The sequence below is a fragment of the Sturnira hondurensis genome, unplaced genomic scaffold (genome assembly GCF_014824575.4).
Source record: "Sturnira hondurensis isolate 20B ecotype Veracruz unplaced genomic scaffold, ASM1482457v3 Scaffold0005220, whole genome shotgun sequence".
Classification (NCBI taxonomy): domain Eukaryota; kingdom Metazoa; phylum Chordata; class Mammalia; order Chiroptera; family Phyllostomidae; genus Sturnira; species Sturnira hondurensis.
In genome coordinates this window covers 146,623-153,956 of record NW_028077851.1, presented here as the reverse complement: position 1 = coordinate 153,956, position 7,334 = coordinate 146,623, and the positions used below count along the sequence as shown (strand labels likewise).

General features: G+C 40.3%; 1 non-coding gene across 1 annotated transcript; it reads right to left on the bottom strand.

The window, feature by feature from the left end:
- Positions 1–814: 814 nt before the first annotated feature.
- LOC118987296 (U6 spliceosomal RNA) lies at positions 815–920 on the bottom strand. The gene has a single exon (XR_005066537.1). It is a non-coding gene; the product is annotated as a U6 spliceosomal RNA (small nuclear RNA).
- Between the last annotated feature and the right edge of the window lie 6,414 nt (positions 921–7,334).

Sequence of the window (7,334 nt, the reverse complement as noted above, 5' to 3'; positions counted from 1 at the left end):
AAGGTTCAAAGGATTACTAGGTCCTGGACATCTTGAAGGGGGCCATTATTCTCTCTACCACAGTACGTGATGTTTTTACCTTTTATTTTTGTGTCTGTATTTTGTAATTTTATGTCATGTGTATATATTACTTCGAATGCATAAGTTAAAAGTAGGAAAATGTTCTAGTTTAATACCAAGTGACATGCAATATGGTCATTTTAAAACTTTGATCTGGCTCCATATGAAGCTTGAGTTGCACATCCGGTTATTTCCTGGGTTTTTATTTATACCAAATCAGAAACTTCAAATTCGCAACTATGTGCTGCCAGAAATGGCAGCCAGTGTGTGGTAGCTGGGTCGGAGACTTTAGTCGTATGTTGGATTGAACACGGACCCATCAATTGAGAAGTCATTTCTTCCATTTTGTGTTGCCCCCCCCCCACCCAGACACTAGGTGGATGAAATCTCAAACTCAAATTCTGCAAGGAAGAATGATTTACCTTAGGAGAGGGGGTCTCACTGAGGGCAGTACCACCCAAGGGTGTGCTTGGGAAAAGCCCATCAGGCTATTTTGGTTGTTACAGTGAGTGATTGACAAGAATCCTCTGGCAAGAGTTTCCTGGCAGTTAATGGACAGAAGCCAAGAATGTCATGTGCTCTTCAATGCGTGTGACATTCTTACCAGGACAGACTTTCCTACATCTTACATAATTTTCAAATATCCTCCTAGACATTCACATATATGAAAAACCCACTTGCAGTTGTCTGAGCCTAAACCTGACCTCATTTGGCACGTAAACTCCAAGTATTTTTTTTCTAAAACTGATTTTTTAACAATATGGAATGCTTTCGCAAATGTGCACGTTACTCTAGGACAGGGGCCATGCTCATCTTCTCTGTATAATTCCAAGTTTAGCATATTGCTGCTGAAGTGGGCATACCTCAAAGTATTTTTTTTGCATGGTTTTAATACCCTGGAATGTTCCAGGAACAGAACTACTGTATAAATCGAAAGGAGTGTGGGTTATTTTGTTTGGAACTTTCCCAAGAATGGTTTCATGGGTTAGAAAATCACACCAATGACATCAACGCCATTTATGGGCTGTGCTGGATATCTTCCATTTGCCCTTCCAGACTCCCTCCACCCCTCTCTATCTGCTCTGTGCCCCGGGAAGGGACTGTATCAACTGGTTGCTCCACCATCTGGCTTTCTGGTGGGTTCGCATGGGCAGGAGATCTGGAACGGGAAAGGAGATGGGTGTATACTACTTGAAATGACCATCAGGTAATAGGTGTTTTTTTTTATCCTCACCTAAGGATATGTTTATTGATTTGAGAGAGAGAGGAATGGGGAGGGAGGGAGGGAGAGACAGAGAGAGACAGAGAGAGAGAGAGAGAGAGAGAGAAAGCATTGATTAGTCACCTCCCATATATGCCCGGACCAGGGATCGAACCTGCAACCTTTTGGTGCATGGGACAACACGCCAACCACCTGAGCCACCCAGTCAGAGCAATAGATGTTTTCTGATTTATGGAAATATAAATTGGATGTGACAACAGTATTCCATTAGAAAATAGTAATGTTATGTGCGTGATTGAGTCCCAGCTAGTGAGAAGGCACAAGTGAACTGTATGTAGAAGTGTTTTAAACTCCCATGGTCGTAATTGTGACAAACTAAAAAAAAAGTTTGCACATCCTTAGAGTGTTCATCATATTTTATGCCACTGCTGTAAACTTTATTTTGCTTATATTAGGCTAATATTATTAAAGTCCTATAAGAAGATAGATACATTTAGTCAAAGGGGAACCGACCATCTTAGGGAATACATAAAAGACAATACCATTACCAATTTTATATAGAATTTTCATTTGAAAAAACCTTTTCACATATAATAGTTCCATTAATGATGGGAAAATAAAGGTGAAAAAATATTGAAGAAAAAACTTGCATGATTCTTGCTCTCTCTGATTTATTTTTTTTCCTTAACTCACATTAGGGTTTTCCACAGAGTTCTCTATGATTGGTTAACAGAAAAACACAGGCCTAGTTTATGCATCGTTTGCTGGCACTGGGTAAAAGTGGGATGACTCCATTCTAGCTCCTGAGAGACAGTGGTGAAGGAAACTATTCCTAGGCGCAAAACCTTGAGCAGTACATCTTACCGTCCATTTCAAGCGAGATGGCCTATTTTCTCTCTAGGCATAATATGGCTGAGAGATGCAATCTGTCACAGCCCAGAGTGTCCCTGTTCTGTTTAGTATGCCAAGAATGCGAGGCCTTGGCCCTATTTACCTAGGGCATTATCTCTCAAGGCTATATCCACAGGGAGCTGCCTTGAGAGGTGAGGTGCTATCTCCTGGGAAAGAGAGGAAGCTCATAAAAAGGATTTGAATTCCCCAAGGCCAGTATTCCTTAGCTGTGATGCAAACTTGCACTGGGTACATATTGTGTCCTCCTGGGACGCCCCTCTGCATGGGCCCTGTGGGACCCTTGGGACTGGAGAACCCATGCAAATGCTGATGATGTTCAAACTGCTCATTGTGCTGCTGACATCCAGAGAATCAAAACAGGCGAACTTGTTAGCTTGTAAGAGAAAATCCCACACCCCAACGAGTGTTTGTTATACACTTTGTAGTTGGTTTTACAAAGACTTTGGGATATTTTGTGGCCCGTACCTGCATTATGGGTAAAATTCAGAATTATTCCTCTGTAGTTTTGCTCCCTTAGGGGAAATTTTTGCTGTTTTTATGTTTGAATGATTTATTTTTTTCTTTATTCAGGAAAAACTCCACTGACAGAGGTGTCATTGCACCATCTGTGGGAAAAGACAGACAGGTTTTAATGACTCTGTGAAACTATTTGACAAGTGTGATAGCAAACAGTACTAAGGACCCAGGGTCCGTGGATTGCCATTATAATGAATCAGAAGTTCAAATGTTCATTGTCAATTTTTTTATTCACACTAGGTAGATAACATTATATGGTCGTTTTCCATTGTCTAGAGTTCCATTTTGCCTTTTTCCTTTCCACAGTAAGTTTTAATCTTCTTAGAGCTGTCTTTATTTCTCTCAGTTCTAAATAATGTAATTTCATCATTTGTTCTGGAAACCCATAGGCCCTCCTAACTGCTGATGTAGGAAATCCCAGCAACGGAATAATATTTTCTTGTTTCTTTTTTTAAATGTAATCTTTATTATATACTTTTCCCATTACCATTTAGTCCCCTTATATCCTCCTCCACCCAGCAATCACCACACGATTTTCTGGTTTCTTAAAATGCCCTTGAAAATGTTATGTCAAATAAAGGGGTCTTGTAAGACATCCAGAAATCAGAACTTATGGCTTCTTTTGTGAACATACCATGACCTTAAAAAGCCTGTGATCCTTTTTGTTTGTGTTACATAATAATGTCTTTCCTGGGTAATGATGTTTCTTTTTTCAAAGATTTTATGTATTAATTTTTAGAGACAGGGGAAGGGAGGGAGAAAGAGAGGGAGAGAAATGTTCCTTCTGGAGGTTCATGGGGAAAATTCATTTCTGTGACTTTTCTAGCTTCTGGGGCCTGCCCGTATTCCTTAGCCTGTGACTCCGTCCTCACATCACTCCAACCTCTTGCTTTCACCCTCGGGGTCTCCTCCTATCTCCTTTGACTTTCTTACAGCTCTCTCTTAAGGACCGTTGTGGTTACATTTAAGACCCACCTGGATAATCCAGGATAATCTCCCAATCACTTGATCCTTAATGTAATCTGCAAAGTCTCTTGTCATATGATGGAACATTCATTGGTTGTGGGCATTAGGGTATAGATATCTTTTGGGGTCATTATTCAGTCTACCACAGGACACAGGATGGAAAGCACTTCAGTGGTTGCCAGGGATCAGGGAGAGAGAAGGGTTGAGTTCTGAATGGGTTGTACAAAGGCAATGGTGGTGGATTCATGTCTTTACAATGGTCAAAACCCATAGGATGGTACACCACTGAGAACAAATTTTACCGTATGCCAGTTTAAAAAAGTCACCCGGTTGTCAGTGATTCCAACGTGGCATGCAGAGTGTGACAGATGAATCTAATTGTGTTTAAAACCATATGCCATAAGTTCACTGAAGCGGTAGGGAAACTTTGAAAAAAGTGTTTTCAAGTTCATAGATACAAAGAACAGATGCTGGAGGCAGCGGTTGGAGGTGGGTAAAATGGGTGAAGGGGGTCAAAGGTACAAACTTTCAGATATAAAATAAATGTCATGGGGATGTAATGTACACCACAGCGACTATATAGTTAATGATACTGTATCTCACATTTGAAAGTTGCTAAGAGAGTAGATCTTAAAAGTTCTCATCACAAGAAAAAAATGTCTGTAACTGTATGGTGAAGGATGTTAACTAGACTTATTGTGATGCTAATTTCCCCAATATATACAACTAGCAAAAACCATCATGTTGTACACCTAAAACTAAGATGTTATATGTCAATTTTACCTAAATAAAAAAAAAGAAAGTGCTTTGACTAGATGAGGTAAGGCTAGTGACAAAACAAGCTGTACGCAAATACTATACTCTAGTTGGCAGATACAGAAATATAGGTATGCATATATATGTGGGGTAGTGTACTTAGGTATATTGCCTGGCTCTGACTGCTGAGCTGGCCTAGAAACAGTGACGCCGCAGCAGCAATGAGCACACATCCAGACCTTTGTTTCTAAATACCATGCTCTGATAAATGGAGCCAGGGCTCCTGAAAGAAATGGCTGATTCTGGGGTGGGGGCAGGGAAGAGACGTGGAGCTTGCACATGGCCTCTCCGGACCTCCGCTGTGAGTCATCTGCTGTGACCTTTCTTCTGATTTCCAGGCTCTTGCTATAGTGTGCTTTTCCCCGGTAATAAACTGTATGTTTGAAAGCTTTGTCCTTTTGGGTCCTGTGAGTCTTCTTCAGCAACCGAACCTTGTAGAGGGGCCACTGTTAGTTGCAGCTATATATATTCCATTCTTGTAGATGTTGCATGGGCAGGAGGGGAAAAAAGGTGTATTGTTTAGTAAGCAAGATTTATCATATTATTCAGTGATTCTCCACCCTTCATATTTTGGCTTTATAAATTTCAATGTCACTTTTTAATGTCAAATTCTACTAATGCACAGTATTTTCATTTTTGATTTCTCTTAATTTGCATTTGTTTTATATACTTCCCCCTTTCTTTACCTTAACCTTGTTTTGTTTTGTGCTTCATTTAAATAATATGAAATTGAGATTTTAAATTTTACTTAAAAAAATTTTAAGTACAGTTGACATACATACAATATTATATTAGTTTCAGGTGTACAACATGGTGATTATATACCTTACAAAGTGATCACCACAATAAGTATGGTCCCCATCTATCCCTGTACATAGTTATTACAATATTATTGACTATTCCCGATGCTGTCGCCATGGCCTATTTTATAATTGGAAGTTTGTACTTCTTAATCCCTTCCCCTTTTCTGCACAACACCCCCTCTTCCCTCCGTTCTGGCAACGATCAGTTTGTTCTCTATATCTATGAGTTTGTTTCTGTTTTGTTTGTTCATTTGTTTTTCAGATTGCATATGTAAGTGCAATCACATGGTATTTGTCTTTATCTGACTTACTTATTTTATTTTATTTTTGTTGTTGTTTTTTCTATCCAACTCATTTTACTTAACATAATACTCTCTAGGCCATCCATGTTGTCCAAAATAGCAAAAGGAAATTCTTTTTAAATTTTAAAAACTACGTATTGATTTTAAAGAGAGAAGAAAGGAGAGAGAGAGATTAATGTGAGAAACATCGATTTGGTGGTATACAGGACAATGCTCCAGCCAGCTGAGCCACACTGGCCAGGGCAAGGTTGCGTTCTTAATTTAATTCGTGAATCTTAATTTTTAATAAGGGAGTAGATTTCATTTATACTTATCATAATCACTAATACATTTGTTTCATTATTTATGCCATATTTTTCTATGCTATGTTTAATGTTTCCTTATCACTTTTACTTGTTTTATGAGTTTTAATTTGTTTTTTCCCTTTTAACTGTTTGTTTTTATCACATTTGTTTCTTTGGAAGAAACATGTACTCTTTTTGATCCTGCTAAGTGTGACCTTTAAGTTTTTCTTCGGTTTGGGGGAAGTAATGTACATAGTATTTTATTAACGAGAAAGCTGTGAGCCACTGCCAGGGTCATGTCCAAAGGACTCAGGAGCCAACTTAAAGAAGTTCCAATTAGCCATAGTTAGGATAATTTGAACACCAATAAAGTTAATTGCAGTGGGTTAAAACTCATGGAATATGTTCGAATCATGAGTTTAAAATACTACCAAACAAACTCCTTTTTCACCTTAAAAAAAAAAACAAACCCAATTGAGGCAGGCAGCCGACTTCCAAAACAGTGGGGTGAGGAGGTTAGTAGACACTCTCTCCAGTGAAAGAACCATTTAACTGGTGAAAACTATTTAAAAAACCCAACCATTTAATGTCTCTGGAATTTGTCCCAAGGACATACTGCAAATAGAAACATTTATTCAAGAAAGTCTCCTGCTAAGCCATAGTAAGAACAACGGGAATCTGTGGCATTTGAGCTGCAAACTGCTTCCCACTCCCCAGCTCCGTGTGATCGAAGCTCTATTCTTAGAAAATGCAGCCAAGAAGATAGGGCTCCCTTGCCTCCCCGCTCCCAGTCTCAGACTATGCTTTCACTCCAGGAAGGGCAAGCTGGCAGCATCTCTCATCTCTAATCAGCCCTGTGCTGCAGAAGCTGTGTCCAGGCAGATGCATGGCAGAGGACTAGAGCTCCCTCCCTGCCCAGTCTCCACAATAGGACAAAAACTCTAGTACCCAGCGGCAGCCTGCAGAACTGGGTTCCAATCACCCCTGCTCCAGCTTCCTCACAGGGCAGGGTTTCCACATCAGGAACAGCAAGAGAAGACCCCAGGAGATTATACCTGCCCAGTTCCCCTTTTGTAAAACAGATGTGTCACTCTGGGAGAATCGGAACTCCATCCCCCCTCCCCCAACTCAGGTGTAGCAGTACAGAGGTCCTCTTAGAACTTACAGCAGGGCCTGTCACGTGGTGCGTGTTTAATATTTGTTAGCTATATTGTGAAAGACAGTTTGGCAGAGTGGAGGACTCTTTGGGTACAGCCTTTTTTTCTCTAAAAAGTCTGGCTGTTGCTGCAGTTTCTTCTGAAAGCTGTTGCTGCAGAGAAGTCGGAGACCAAACTGACTTCGCTGCCTTGTAGCACAGTGGTTAGGAGCTCTGGCCGGACCGCCTTGGTTTGCACCCTGGCTGATTGACTTGTACTGGAGGGGCGACCTCGGGCAAGTTACTTCGCCTCTCTCA